At 43.5% G+C, this 14,879-nt stretch overlaps 1 long non-coding RNA gene across 7 annotated transcripts; it reads right to left on the minus strand.

Annotated features, from left to right (window-relative positions):
- Positions 1 to 7,352: 7,352 nt before the first annotated feature.
- Positions 7,353 to 11,528, minus strand: LOC123110827 (uncharacterized). 7 transcript variants are annotated; one of them, XR_006453716.1, is made up of 8 exons: positions 10,511 to 11,528; positions 10,246 to 10,340; positions 10,084 to 10,166; positions 9,809 to 9,890; positions 9,539 to 9,721; positions 9,207 to 9,337; positions 8,931 to 9,118; positions 7,353 to 7,887 (listed from the first exon to the last, which is right to left on the minus strand). It is a non-coding gene; the product is annotated as an uncharacterized lncRNA (long non-coding RNA). The 7 variants fall into 7 exon arrangements; XR_006453717.1 differs by lacking the exon at positions 8,931 to 9,118 and having other exon boundaries at positions 9,809 to 9,895; positions 10,511 to 11,525; XR_006453711.1 differs by lacking the exon at positions 8,931 to 9,118 and having other exon boundaries at positions 10,511 to 11,524.
- Positions 11,529 to 14,879: the final 3,351 nt, after the last annotated feature.

The following is a 14,879-nucleotide window of genomic DNA, read 5'->3' on the forward strand; positions in this document are numbered from 1 at the left end:
CCATCATCAGCCGAACTATCATCGGCCGGACTATCATCATCGACCGGACTCCAAGACTATGAAGATACAAGATTGAAGACTTCGTCCCGTGTCCAGATGGGACTTTCCTTGGCGTGAAGGCAAGCTTGGCGATACGGATACGTAGATCTCCTACCATCGTAACCGACTCTATATAACCCTAGCCCTCTCCGGTGTCTATATAAACCGGATGGCTCTAGTCCGTAGGACACAACAACAACCATTACAATCATACCATAGGCTAGCTTCTAGGGTTTAGCCTCCTTGATCTCGTGGTAGATCCACTCTTGTAAACATCCACAATATCAATATCAATCAAGCAGGACATAGGGTTTTACCTCCATCAAGAGGGCCCGAACCTGGGTAAAACATCGTGTCCCTTGTCTCCTGTTACCATCTGCCTAGACGCACAGTTCGGGACCCCCTACCCGAGATCCGCCGGTTTTGACACCGACAGGTGGCATCATCCTCCCTGTTGAAATTCCACATGGGGTGGCCCCTATACTGGAGCGGCTACACCCCCCGCATAATGCATGTGGCCATGACCCCGATCATGGTCAGTCCGAAATGAGCCAACAACCTTATTCGGCTCATCAGGTAAAGGACGTCCCTGTCATTCTTCCTCTGAGGGCTCCACGGACGCCAACTTAGGCGTTTTTTCAGGGGAGCATTACTGAACTCCGGGAGGCCAATCCGAACTGGATCCGGCAGTGGGACTTCTTCCATATAAAACCATTCCGAAGGCCAGTCTTCGGATGCCTTCTTCGGGGTTCCGGATAGATATCCGGTCCCGGCGATGCGCCATAGTTCAGCTCCGCCCACTTGATATATTGACCCCTCACGAGAATAGGGTACAAGGCAGAACAATCTCTTCCACAGCGCGAAATGAGCCTCGATGCCCAAAAACAGCTCACAAAGGGCCACGAAGCCCGCAATATGCAAGATGGAAGCAGGTGTAAGGTTGTGCAACTGGAGGCCGTAGAACTCCAGGAGCCCCCGGAGAAATGGATGAATTGGTAATCCGAGCCCTCTTATTAGATAAGAGACGTAGCATACCCGCTCTCCTTTGGAGGGATCGGGGACACTCTCCTCTTGCTTTCTGCCCTTATATGTGGCGAGTCCGACTCGAACCGGAACCATGAAGGCCGGGGGAAGGAATCCCTTGGTTTGGAGTGCCACCAGCTCGCTATGCGGGACTGAGCATCTCTCCCAATCTCCAGGCTGAGGGCTGGGAGCGCTAGAGGAGGAGCCGCGTCGACTGTCCATGGTGGAATGAATTTTTGTCAGAGGCGCTCTGATGAATGCTCGCGGAGGGAGGATGGTGTGATTCGGATCTAGATCCTCATCTCTTTTATAGGCGGCTCATTCGCGCAGCTAGGGGGGTAAATGTAAAAATACCCTGGCTTTTCACATTCATTCAACACGTGGAACATGGCGTGTGGAAGATGGCCATTATTGGGCGTGGAAGCCGAGGAGCGCGATATTTATGAGAAGCCGGACACTATTCAACAGGTACACACGATTTGGAGAAGAACCCGCCTTGCAATGCCAAAGACAATCAACGCGCCGGACTCATCATCATTGAAGCCTGGTTCGAGGGCTACTGAGGGAGTCCCGGATTAGGGGGTGTCCGGATAGCCGAACTATCATCTTCGGCCGGACTCCCAGACTATGAAGATACAAGATTGAAGACTTCGTCCCGTGTCCGGATGGGACTTTCATTGGTGTGGAAGGCAAGCTTGGCGATACGGATATGTAGATCTCCTACCATTGTAACTGACTCTGTGTAACCCTAACCCTCTTCGATGTCTATATAAACCGGAGGGTTTTAGTCCGTAGGACGAACAACAATCATACCATAGGCTAGCTTCTAGGGTTTAGCCTCTCTGATCTCGTGGTAGATCTACTCTTGTACTACCCATATCATCAATATTAATCAAGCAGGAGTAGGGTTTTACCTCCATCGAGAGGGCCCTAACCTGGGTAAAAACATCGTGTCCCTTGTCTCCTGTTACCATCCGCCTAGACGCACAGTTCGGGACCCCCTACCCGAGGTCCGCCGGTTTTGACACCGACAGAGGGCAACTCACCTCGTCTACGATGCATGCCCAGCGGCGCCGCGCAACTAGTCCCGAGATTTGGCTTCTCCTACCGCCCATTTGAACAGTTGCACCGACTGCTCATGCCATTGCGCAGGCATGCGCGTTCTTTCCTCTGCAGTCGACTCCGTGAATATGATCTCTGCCATTAGCCCTAGCTCGAAATCAATGCGATGCTGCCAGATGCTGACATCCCTCAGCATCTCTCCCTTGAGATTGACTTGGGCCTCCACCTTGTGCTGCACCCGGCGCAGCTCCTTGGAACTTCTCTCCAATCGATGCGACACTTCCTCAATCCGATTTGCTCTTGTTGTCCACCACCTGAAATGCAGCCCTGGTTGGCGCCACCGGTCTATGATTCTAGAGCAATGGATCCCCTCTAAAACACATGTGCGTTTTGCTCAAAGGTGGCAGTGTTGCGGGCCGCAGCGAGAGGGCAGCCCGCGGGATCCTGGGATCTAAGGGATTATCCATGGCGGGATCCGGTGTGCGAGGCGGGGAGGCGAGCCTAGGTGCTGGGAGAGCCCTACGAGGCTAAGATAAAGATAGTACAACTCCACTCCATCCACATTTAAATACAAAGGCCACCAACAGTAGCCCTGGCAAAAATTGATCATGCTGCCTGCGTCCTGGTTTATTGGCCCCCTTTTTTGTGCCACTTTTTATGACATGCATAAATATTATGTTACTTAAAAATATGGTCAAAAATTGACAAAATACGAAGGAGACCAATGGAAGTAGCAACCCATGATTTAACTACTCGCATGCATGCAGTGGAGTAGTAATGTCTTTCTTCCTCCCTCACGTCCACTCAATTTGCATGCGCTGTATTAATTGACCATCAATGAAGTGAAGGACTTCACACGCGTCAAATTATCACATGGGGTGGATCTTTGTACAAAAATACGCCCCCCGTGTACCCGCATGTGCGTGCAAGGGAATGAGTGCAAGCGTGGCATGCGTGCACATCTTCGCTTCGTGCATGTACCGCCAGTGTGCCTGAGAGAGGACGAGTACATTCTTCTGGAACTAGCAACAAGTCACTATGATCAATCCACACAAGGAGGTCGCGACAACGCCTCCACATGTGCCACATGGCTTCATGAACTGTAAGAGAGACACTGTGTAGCGTGCCATTGGAATTCTAATTTACGTGTTTTGCACATACTCGAAGTACTAGTAAGGTACACGTGCATTGCACGCATCAGATTTGGCAACCAAATTATGAATAAATACCACACTATAGCATGTAAGCTTTGAGTCATATATGTCTGATGTAGACGTTCGTTTAATTCTTATATTTCATCTCATTTAAAATCAATTAGTTTTTATAAAAAAGCTAGGGCCTCTTTGATTCGTAGGATTTCCAAAACGCCAAATCGAAAAAACATGGGATTAGAGTGGAATGTCGTCTTAAATCCTACAGGATTGCATGAGTATTTGATTGTGCATAGAAAAAACGTAGGATTCTTTCAAAGAGGTTTGAGTGGATGGGATGTTTCCTATGAAATTTAGTGCAAATGAATCCTATGGAAAAAATCCTATGGTTTACAATCCTATGAATCAAACAACCAAGATAGGAAAAATTCCTAAGGATTAGAATCCTCCAAAATTCCTTTGAGAATCCTTTGAATCAAAGAAGCCCTTAATCTATTTTATGATTCATGGAATTGTGCGTTATAAAGCATAAAGTAAAAACAAATAATGGCAATTCAACTAGAAAAAAAGTTTGGGCAGTTATGATCCGGAAGATTCTAGAACAAAGGAGAAGCACTTGTGTTTTGAGGTTTGTGCATTATGCTTAAGTTCAACCATGGAGTCTGCTAGATTGTACATGTGGCAAAATCTGGTGGGGGCTAGAAGATGGTGCGAGGGGCCAAGTGGAGGGAGACTATGAAGGAGTGCACAAGTGCGAGATCGATATTTAAAGAGAGGGGCGAGAACGTGCGTTGTTGCGCGCAGTGGCGGAGTGATGAAAAATAAATGAGCTAGGGGGCCAAGCATTGCTAATCTTTTACGAGGAGGGCCAATTCATCAACTTAAACCATTTTACCAGCAATTGTCTAATGATCACATTCATATTAGCCTCGATATATAGTGATGTTAGGGGGGCAGGGCCCTTGCTGCCCCCTGTCTTCGCCACTGTGCGCGCGTCTGAGAGATGAAGCGGAAGGCATGGATGATGAGAGGGGGACGTTGGATATATAATTAATGTGGGTGTATTAGCTATGTAATCCTATATAGAGAGGTATAGATTGATTGACGTGGACGTGGGAAAGAGGGTGAGACCTCACTAGATATATAGATTGATCGGTTTGTGTGGAAAGCTGGGAAAGACCTAGCTATATATACACACACATAGAGGAACATCTTTCATTGCGCATGCAGGTGAGAGATAAAGAATGTCCGATATGATGAAGAGGGGGAGGTGTGTGTGTGTGTGCATGCATGGGAGATCGACCTGAAGAAAAAGATTGCATTGTGCGATGGATAATGCCGACTGGTAGTGTGTGTGCATGCATGCACGAGAGAAAGTTAGTGGTACAATTATAAAGAGAAGACGACTGTGTGGGTGTAAAAGAGTAGGTGAGGTCATAATCAATGTAAAGTTGAATTCAAATATTTGAATAAGAGATCATGATGTTTGAAACCAATGCCTGCATGAATATAACTGAGATATGCGTGGTGTGGTTTGGAAACAAGCATGTTGTACTATATACACATTGAACAAGGTTAGACTGATTTGAATTTGAGATACCGATGGCAGACATCATTTGGCCACATTGCATCCGTGCATGGACACACTATTCTAATTGGAGATGATGTGTGGCTTTCGCATCACATATCTATATCTATACCACTATATATTATATTTTATATTTTATATATAGTGTGCGGATAACTCTAACTTTGAAAGATGGTCGTTGGATGAAGCCAATCCGATGCTGCAGAGATGGCAAATTTGAGCACTACTAGCCGTTGGATATCATCTAGATTCCACAAGATTTTGCCACATGTACAATCTAGAAGACTCCATGGTTGAACTTAAGCATAATGCACAAACCTCAAAACACAAGCACTTCTTCTTTGTTCCAGAATCTTCCGTATCAGAATTGCCCAAATGTTTTTCTACATGATTTGCCATTATTTGTTTTTTACTTTATGCTTTACAATGCACAATTCCATGAATCTTAAAATAGATTAGCTTTCTTATAAAAACTAGATGATTTTGAATGAAATGAACTATAAGAATTAAATGAACATCTACATCATGCATATATGACTCAAAGCTTACATGCTAAATGTGGTATTTATTCATAATTTGGTTGCCAAATCTCATGCATGCAATGCACATGTACCTTACTAGTTTAAATGGTGTTTGTGTGTGTGTTGTGCGTGTTAAACACATTGTACGTAGTATCATACATGGTTTACATTCCGAACATCTATCTAGAGCATACACGTACTATGATTTGAATTCAACATAAAATGGATACATATATTTGAATTTGAGATCGTATGTACATGTAGTTTGTATTTATATAGGAATTTACTTCTCCTATATTCATGTCATGTGTTGTGAAGATAATATTTAGATGGTTGTATAACTAACCCGAGTACAATCCCATTCAAACAGGGAAAATGTACTCAAATTTAGTCCATATGCTAGACAACACACGTTGTTTTTTTATTGTTGATGGAAGTGCAAATTGTTTTGGTACTGTACACGTTATGTTTGTTGTCCCAATTTTTTAGTTTTTTTTGTTGTATTTGAATGCATTTCTAGTAATATAGTAAAACGGTACATGGCTCTTTCTAGTGATGAGGTGCGAATTGTCTTTTTTTTGTACACATTAAGCTTGTTCTCCCGAAATTTCAAGCCGCACCTTGTTATGCCGAAATTTCAAGCTAGCATCTCTGTCTATCGTGCTGCGAAACTTCCGCCTCTTCAACCCGCGCCTTGTTACCCTGAAATATTTAAGATATACTAGTACAAATGTCCGTGTGTTGCACCAGGCGAAATATTAAGTATAAATTGCTCCATGTGCCATTATGCAACATTTTTGTAATAGAATTTTTGCAAACTTCAGAAATAAGGTCAATGTAACCATTGAGTGTAGCAATTATGATCTCGACACACCGTTGTCTAGAAGTGTTCGTGCAACAGAACTGTAATGACTCAAATTGCTATCTTTCCTCTAAAAGAAACAGAAACAAGGCAACTTGCAAAAAGTAAGGATTGACAATGTTTTTTATCTGTGAGGATGATCGACCCTGTTTGTCCTTCCTAGGTTGCGACATCGGGACAACCCAATACAAATTATGGAATGCTGCTAGTAATTACAAATACTTTTTAACAGAGATTTTGTCGATTGTCATCAGACCACATGTAGCTGAGTGCCTGAGTCAAGCATAAAAGAACATCTCAAACCAGGCCAGGTCAAAATGTCCATTCATGCCCATGTAGCCATATCACACAACAACAAAAGTTCATGCAAATACAGCTCAGCAAGAAAGGCACATATAATGGCAACATGGAAACATGAAACGGAAGTACATGACTATACAATCTATCAAAGAAAAGAAAATACAACCCTGATGGGGAAACCAGTTCATACTGTTGCACTCCAAAAAAAATATTGAAGAAAACCCAGAAGGTCATCTATAGCCTCTAGCAAACTTTTGAAGATAAATCAGACTAAAGAGTTATCACTTAGACTCCAAATTGGAGATAAAAGATGTAGTGAACAATAAGGAAATTATGTGGTGTGTGCGATTAGACATGCCTAACTTTAAGATTAAATTAGAATTCATGCATGCGAAATAACATCTATGTGCAATATGCACATACTATTTCTGATACCTTGCTCTGAAGTGTATTAAATTAGCAACGGACAATGCCTGCACATGTATTGGTTAGGGGTCATCACGGATTGGAAGGAGGTCTACAATAGTACCTTGCTCTGAAGTGTATTTGCTAGGATTTGGATTTGGATAGGTATAAGATCAAGGAGGTCCTTACAGGGGCAGTGGAGAGGTGGGTGAATACCTGCGCAGGGTCGAGCTAGGTAGCCAAACATGGCGAGTGGACTGGGACCAAAGCAGTGCGCCGTCCGGGATCCGGGTCCTCTCCTCCGACTTAACCTCTTCATGAAAGAAAGAAAGAAGGAAAGAGAATACCTTGGACCCAAAGAAGCTGAGTATGCATGGCAAGATACATAGCAACCCCTGAGAAGATACGAAACCTCGCCCATTGCTTAATCTCCTGCCAACCAGACGTACAAACAGAGTATACTGAACCAGCATACACATACGCCCTTCATAGCATACAAAAACAGAATTACCAATTCCAAGAAAATTTTGTAGTACAGTCTATCATAACACAACATATACACGCATGTACACCATGATCATCACTAAAAACAGGCCACTCCGGCTGGCAAAGAAGTGGCAGCAAAGCTCCCGACAGTACACTTGTCGTCGTCAGGTTTTTCTTTCTATACTTGACATGTAGACCTCAGAGTCATTTACTTATCCGTAAGGTACAATCTCTTGCGATCGTCATCTGCGCATCCAGAGTAGCTATTTTGCTGACGAGAGAGCCCCTGTCATCTAGGGTAGGACGCAAGAAGACATCTACCTCTGTCACGGTATCTTTTTCTTCATCGTCATTCACTAGAGCTTGGTTGAAAGACTGCAGTGCAGCAATAAGGACAGAGGAAGCTTCTTCTGTGTCCATGGGATCATCATCTTTAGTTTCTGATTCATCCTGTGACAAAGAGGGATTTTAGTGCGTGCAAGAAAAACTGTCCAAAGGCTACAGATTCTGATGATACAACATCAATTTACTTAAGCTCTTACACGGGCAGTGAAGGTCAAGGTGAACCCAAGGAAATATCATAGTCGGCAAAAAAAAGTTGAAAGAAGACGATCAAATAAAAATCATGTAACTAAATACATAGAAGAATCTTCTTATAAATAAATCAGGAAACCAATATTTTGTCTGATATTCAAAGAGCTATGTTTGATTGACTCTTCTATATTATACGACGCTCTATGGGAACAAAGAAATGAGAGCCAAAAGGGTATTATTAAAATTGCATGCATGCCTTATCATTCTTTAGAAAATTTGTAGCTCATGCCTCATGTCATTTAGAAGAAATTTTTGGATAATATGTAGGTGCTAGCACTTTGAAGAAGGTACCACAAATCATATAATCGCACAATAATGGTTCACATAATTACAAAAAAAGTGAGAGAGAGAGAGAGAGAGAGAGAGAGAAGTAGCAACTGGTTGGAGTTTGAGAAGAACTGCAGCAACGGGTTTGAGAAGAACTTTAGAAGAAGTGCAGTAGCAGCAGCTCTAGGAGAGATGGGACAGCCACAGCCAGCAAGGAGCAGAGAGGAGAGGTAGCAGAGCCAAGGCAAGACTACTACAGAACCTATGACTAAGTCGAACTATATACTTTTACGATTGATGGGCATACTCGCGACTTCACCCATAATAATTCAAAAAAAGTTAAATCCTTCATTTTTCAAATTTGAGCATTGGTGCATATCCACTGTATGGATTAGTCACATTATCAGGCTGGGTCAGTATATTAGTAAATTTGTCACATATACACAGTTTGTCAAACCAATTCCAATAATGATCAATAGACATGCATATCTCTGGAAAAAAGAGTAACACACATGCATACAGGGGAAGTGTCTCAAGGGCCAAACTACTGTGGAAACTATCATAGCAGAAATCATATTTTTCTTAATTTGGACTAAAAGGTGATGTATGCACACTTATCTTGGCTTGATCACCTGCACAATCAAGTCTTACTACTGGACATTGGCATTGTCTGATGCTTCCCATGAAAGATCAGCCAATTTGTGATTTACCATTGCCCTAGGGACTCACATCCCAGCTATCTTGCTCTGGCAGCTTAGTGGTACCAAACCAAAATGCTTGGATGCCTATTCTAGAAGTTGTTCCAAATCTGTGCAGCTCCCTAGGTGGACTCATAGAAGGTTGAACAATGTTTTGTTAATCAGTTACACCATACGTACACTTCAAAAAATGCATAGAATGGAGTCTACCTCATTAGGTGCATCCTTTTATGATTCTTGGCAGTTAGGTGAACACAGAGATAATAAGAAACTGGCTTTTTGAACTTGCAATGCAGTATGCAAGAAATTGATGATATTGTCCCCAAGTGGTCTAGGATAACCTGATGATCAAACAAAAAACTAAGTGATTATGTAGAGAATTATAGATTCATCAAATTCTTAAATTAGTATTTTCATACAACATCTGTTAATTTGGAACTATTTGATGTTGATTGTTCGTAAGCCCATTTAGTTAGAGAAGGTTCTCAATCGAATACCATCCCGCTTTCATTCAATTAGGTTCAGCAAATTCCTGTTATTACCTTGTCAGTGCCCACTTCTGGAGAGAGTTAATATTTTTGGCAAGAAATCTCTGTTGTAAATGAGTCCAAGTTTATCTATATGTATTATGTATGTCTCCAATAATAGAAAAACATTCTGGTCCTCTTCCTCTCTAGCAAATCTTCGTCAGTGACGGGGATATGCCAATAACCTTTCTCCGATTTCTAAGTTTCAGAGGTAAAGGGTGAAACAATTAGAAAGTCAACAAAGGGCTAGATGAATCTGATTGAAGAAAAAAGACAACAGAATACCTTGTTGTGCATAAATCATCAATTATATGTCCAATTAGTACCGTCCAGTTAAAGGTGCAAGCTAGAAACATAGATCTTACAACTGTACTTCCGAAAAGAACCATTCAATGTCAGATTTTTATCATTGCTAAACGTCAAAATCTCATATCATACAGTGATAATCCTCCTAGATTAGGACTATACCAAATTAGTGAATGAATAAAATAACTACAATTTGGAGCTTCAAGCAAAGCAAATAGTTAAGTCAATTCTCTAGTCGACGGCTATGTTGGTACCTGAAGAATCATTCTGCCCCTGCTGTTAATTCAGCACCTTGGTCCCTCGTTCTTGGCGCAGCATCCGATCCCAAATCTCCAACCTGGTAGCGAATTCTGGTCAACAAATAGTAGCATGGAATACTTCTACAACTAAATTAGAATCAGACAAGACATGCTTACGATGTTGGCGTATATGACACAGGAACCACTCATGCAACCATTGTCTAGATGCGTCTCTTTGGGTTCAAAACTCTAAATTTTAGAGATGCACTTCTCTGAAAGCATAAAGATGCCATATCAAACTCAGCACTTGGCTCAACAAATCATACAGTTCGGTGCAAGTATTTATACTACTTTCATGTGCAAATCCAAGTGAGAGTAGTATATTGGTAATCCATATTTCAGATGGAAATGGGGAAAACATAAGTGTGATTTTAGTGAATACCTTATCCACCAGCTCATGGACAAAATAGCCGCAGTAAGATGCGTGCTAGGCGGCAGCCTCTTGCTCGGTGGTCGTGGCTCTTCTTCCACCTCCCTCTGCGCCCGTTGATCTAGATGGAACAGGAAGTGCCGCATCCTCATGCGACAGATTGATTGACCCAACTCTCGCCTCTTCCTCGATCTATTTGCTGCATGGGCGGCAAGACGACGATGTGCAAGAGAGGAGTTGGGGAAGAAAGAAAGAAGGAGCGGCAAAGGAGGCATGCGGCGCCCGAGCTCAGCGCTGCCTCCCCGCCATGGCCACCGCCCCCTGCAAGATTGCAGCACTGTGGTCTGTGGCTTCGACGCCGACGAACTCCTCGCCCCGGTCGACTCTCCATTTTCTCCTCCTTCATCTCCGTGTGCGCCTCCTGCCTCGCTGCTGCCGCTTGATGTGGTGCCCGAGCGCAGTGCTGCCTCGATGCCTCGCTACTGCATCCCGGGAGCGCAGCACCGCATCTCCGCCTCACTGCCGCGAACTGATGCGGCGCCCTCGCGGCCGCATCTCCCAACTCCCGCCTCTTCCTCGATCTCTTTGTTGTGTGGGCGGCAAGACAACGACGTGCAAGAGAGGAGTTGGGGAAGAAAGAAAGAAGGAGCGACAAAGGAGGCATGCGGCCCGAGCTCAGCGCCGCCTCCCCCCCATGGCCACCGCCCCCTGAAAGCTTGCAGCACCGTGGTCCGTGGCTTCAACGCCAGCGAACTCCTCGCCCCGGCCGACTCTCCATTTTCTCCTCCTTCATCTCCGTGTGCGCCTCCCGCCTCGCTACTGCTGCTTGATGCGGTGCCTGAGCGCAGCGCTGCCTCGACGCCTCGCTGCTACATCCCGGGAGCGCAGCGCCGCATCCCCGCCTCGCTGCCGCGAACTAATGCGGCTCCCTACTACCTCTTGAGCACTGCGTTGGATTTCCCCGAAGAGAAGAGGATGATGCAGCAAAGTAGCGTAAGTATTTCCCTCAGTTTTTGAGAACCAAGGTATCAATCCAGTAGGAGGCTACACGCAAGTCCCTCGTACCTACACAAAAACAATAGCTCCTCGCAACGAATGCGATTAGGGGTTGTCAATCCCTTCACGGTCACTTACGAGAGTGAGATCTGATAGAGATGATAGATAATATTTTTGGTATTTTTGGTATAGGGATGCAAAGTGAAAAATAAAAGGCAAAGTAAAAAAGCAAAACAATAATAAAGTGATGGAGATTGATATGATGAGAATAGACCCGAGGGCCATAGGTTTCACTAGTGGCTTCTCTCAAGAGCATAAGTATTCTACGGTGGGTGAACAAATTACTGTTGAGTAATTGACGGAATTGAGCATAGTTATGAGAATATCTAGGTATGATCATGTATATAGGCATCACGTCCGAGACAAGTAGACCGACTCCTGCCTGCATCTACTACTATTACTCCACTCATCGACCGCTATCCAGCATGCATCTAGAGTATTAAGTTAAAAACAGAGTAACGCCTTAAGCAAGATGACATGATGTAGAGGGATAGTTTCATGCAATATGATAAAAACCCCATCTTGTTATCCTTGATGGCAACGATACAATACGTGCCTTGCTGCCCCTTCTGCCACTGGGAAAGGACACCGCAAGATCGAACCCAAAGCTAGGCACTTCTCCCATTGCAAGAAAAACAAATCTAGTAGGCCAAACCAAACTGATAATTCGAAGAGACTTGCAAAGATAACCAATCATACATAAAAGATTTCAGAGAAGATTCAAATATTATTCATAGATAGACTTGATCATAAACCCACAATTCATCGGTCTCAACAAACACACCGCAAAAAGAAGATTACATCGAATAGATCTCCACAAGAGAGGGGAAGAACATTGTATTGAGATCAAAAAAGAGAGAAGAAGCCATCTAGCTAATAACTATGGACCCGAAGGTCTGAGGTAAACTACTCACACTTCATCGGAGAGGCTATGATGATGTAGAAGCCGTCCGTGATGACGGCCCTCTCCGGCGGAGCTCCAGAACAGGCCCCAAGATGGGATCTCGTGGATACAGAAAGTTGCGGCAGTGGAATTAGGTTTTTGGCTCCGTATCTGATCGTTTTGGGGGTACGTAGGTATATAAAGGAGGAAGGAGTACGTTGGTAGAGCAACAGGGGGCCCACGAGGCAGGGGGCGCGCCCTAGGGGGGCACGCCCCCACCCTCGTGACCGCCTCTTTTGTTCCTTGGCGTAGGGTCCAAGTCTCCTGGATCACGTTCGGTGAGAAAATCACGTTCCCGAAGGTTTCATTCCGTTCGGACTCTGTTTGATATTCCATTTCTTCGAAACACTGAAATAGGCAAAAAAAACAGCAATTCTGGGCTGGGCCTCCGGTTAATAGGTTAGTCCCAAAAATAATATAAAAGTAGAAAATAAAGCCCAATATAGTCCAAAACAGTAGATAATATAGCATGGAGCAATCAAAAATTATAGATATGTTGGAGACGTATCAGGCATCCCCAAGCTTAATTCCTGGTCGTCCTCGAGTAGGTAAATGATAAAAAGAGAATTTTTGATGCGGAGTGCTACTTGGCATAATTTCAATGCAAATCTTCTTAATTGTGGTATGAATATTCAGATTCGAAAGATTCAAGACAAATGTTCATATTGACATAAAAATAATAATACTTCAAGCATACTAACAAAGCAATTATGTCTTCTCAAAATAACATGGCCAAAGAAAATTATCCCTACAAAATCATATAGTCTGGCTATGCTCTATCTTCACCACACAAAGTATTTAAATCATGCACAACCCCGATGACAAGCCAAGCAATTGTTTCATACTTTAACATTTTCAAAACTTTTTCGATCCTCATGCAATGCATGAGCGTGAGCCATGGATATAGCACTATATGTGGAATAGAATGGTGGTTGTGGAGAAGACAAAAGGAGGGGAAGATAGTCTCACATCAACTAGGCGTATCAATGGGCTATGGAGATGCCCATCAATAGATATCAATGTGGGTGAGTAGGGATTTCCATGCAACGGATGCACTAGAGCTATAATTATATGAAAGCTTAACAAAAGAACCTAAGTGGGTGTGCATCCAACTCGCTTGCTCACGAAGACCTAGGGCAATTTGAGAAAGCCCATCATTGGAATATACAAGCCAAGTTCTATAATGAAAAATTCCCACTAGTATATGAAAGTGATATCATAGGAGACTCTCTATCACGAAGATCATGGTGCTACTTTGAAGCACAAGTGTGGTAAAAGGATAGTAACATTGTCCCTTCTCTATTTTTCTCTCATGTTTTTTATTTGGGTCGTTTCCGTTTTTTATGGCCTCCTTTTTTCGTCTGGAGTCTCATCCCGACTTGTGGGGGAATCATAGTCTCCATCATCCTTTCCTCACTTGGGACAATGCTCTAAAATCGATGATCATCACACTTTTATTTTTTCTTACAACTCAACAATTACAACTCAATACTTAGAACAAAATATGACTCTATTTGAATGCCTCCGGCGGTGTACCGGGATATGCAATGAATAAAGAGTGACATGTATGAAAGAATTATGAACGATGGCTTTGCCACAAATACGATGTCAACTAAATGATCATGCTAGCAATATGACAATGATGGAGCGTGTCATAATAAACGGAACGGTGGAAAGTTGCATGGCAATATATCTCGGAATGGCTATGGAAATGCCATGATAGGTAGTTATGGTGGCTGTTTTGAGGAAGGTATATGGTGGGTGTATGATACCGGTGAAAAGTGTGCGGTATTAGAGAGGGTAGCAATGGTGGAAGGATGGGAAAAAGTGCGTATAATCCATGGACTCAACATTAGTCATAAAGAACTCATATACTTATTGCAAAAATATAGAAGTTATCAAAGCAAAGTATTACGCGCATGCTCCTAGGGGGATAGATTGGTAGGAAAAGACCATCGCTCGTCCCCGACCGCCACTCATAAGGAAGACAATCAATAAATAAATCATGCTCCGACTTCATCACATAACGGTTCACCATACATGCATGCTACGGGAATCACAAACTTTAACACAAGTATTTCTCAAATTCACAACTACTCAACTAGCATGACTCTAATATCACCATCTTCATATCTCAAAACAATTATCAAGCATCAATCTTGTCAGGACCCCGACTCAATGCCACATCGATCTAGCAGGTAACACCTCATATCACTTTGCGGCCTCACGCACGGTATTCCCACGGGTGTCGCCTTACCTTAGCCCGGGACCGTTTGCGCCTTTTGGCACACGTATATGACAGTGTCGCTAGCATCCATATGATAAGGAGCCCGGGCTGACATGGCTAGTCGTAAACCCAAAGTGGCACAGACTTACAAGGAC

This window comes from Triticum aestivum, chromosome 5B (genome assembly GCF_018294505.1).
Source record: "Triticum aestivum cultivar Chinese Spring chromosome 5B, IWGSC CS RefSeq v2.1, whole genome shotgun sequence".
Taxonomy (NCBI): domain Eukaryota; kingdom Viridiplantae; phylum Streptophyta; class Magnoliopsida; order Poales; family Poaceae; genus Triticum; species Triticum aestivum.